Below are 1,365 nucleotides of genomic sequence, written 5' to 3' on the forward strand. Positions count from 1 at the left end.
GCTAATTTCAATATCGTTTAACATTTCGATACATTGATGCGCTGACATTTACCTTATTGCAACATGATGCATTTCGCTGAAAAGAAATGTGATATTTGAAATCAATTATAGTACGCAGCTATCAGCTTACTTTCTGTGTAGGGCTGAGCATGTGAGCATGTATACTGTATATGTGGCACATGTTGAACGGGTGCTATACTAAACACCACAAATTTTGCTGTTCATACTATCACATCAACTCCGGACATCTCCTCAGTTCCCCAACTTGTGTACATTGGGCCAGGGAGGGTACTTATGAAGGGTCAGAGACTATGCCTTCTCGCAAAAATGTCTGAGATCCGAATTTTATCTACGACTAGAATAATACATCATAAATGGGAAACGAATAGTACATTCGCAGTAGTTATATACCAAGAATCATATACTACACATGTGTATATATTTTGTGTGTGTGTGTGTGTTTTGTTTTTATGTCTCAATCAACTGCAGCAATTTCAGCGACTTGTATCCCTTGCTTTCTGCCTTTTCATGCACACGCACGCATTCACACACGTACACAAGCCTATTCAACAGCACAATCATTCGCTCACTTAGAACATAACCCCACGAAAATTACATGTCCGCACAAATCGATGGAGGGGAGGGGGAGAACTTTCATTATCTAGAACATGGCAGTGTCAAGTGCTTCAGGTTCGTCAGCAAAGTGGAGATTAAAATCGCATTTTGATTGATTATGAATCCATTATTCTTTCTCCTAAATTTGGGGTGAATGGGTGCGGGGAGAGGGGGAAGGGGGAGCAAATGGCGTGGCGAACAGCTGACGTGAGAAAGCAAACTTCAGGTGTAAAGGAAGATGATTTATGTGACTTTCTTGAATAACTTCAGAAGCTGAGGAGTTCGGGCCCGTGATGCTAAAGGGAAGGCAACGTTAAAAGAAAATGAAGGGAAGTTGAATATATCAATAATTTTGATAAACACACACATAAACATACATATACACAGATACACACACATATGCATATATATACATACATATATATATATATATATATATATATATATATATATATATATATATATATATATATGTGTGTGTGTGTGTGTGTGTGTGTGTGTGTATGCGTCCGTGAGTGTGTATTTTCGTGCTTTTTATCTGCTCCAGCAATGCAGTTTTCTTCGCGCACGTTTATCTGCTTACTCTGTATAGATATATTTATAAACTTTTATCAATATCTTTAGGCAGATGCATACATAGATAGCTAGACAGATTGAGAGCGAGAGTCAAGAGAAAACAAGACAAATAAACTGATGTAGCAGTAATAGATAGCAACGTCCACTTCCGCCATAAGACCAATGCCGGCTGCC

Source organism: Penaeus vannamei, chromosome 10 (genome assembly GCF_042767895.1).
Source record: "Penaeus vannamei isolate JL-2024 chromosome 10, ASM4276789v1, whole genome shotgun sequence".
In the NCBI taxonomy this organism is placed as follows: Eukaryota; Metazoa; Arthropoda; class Malacostraca; order Decapoda; family Penaeidae; genus Penaeus; species Penaeus vannamei.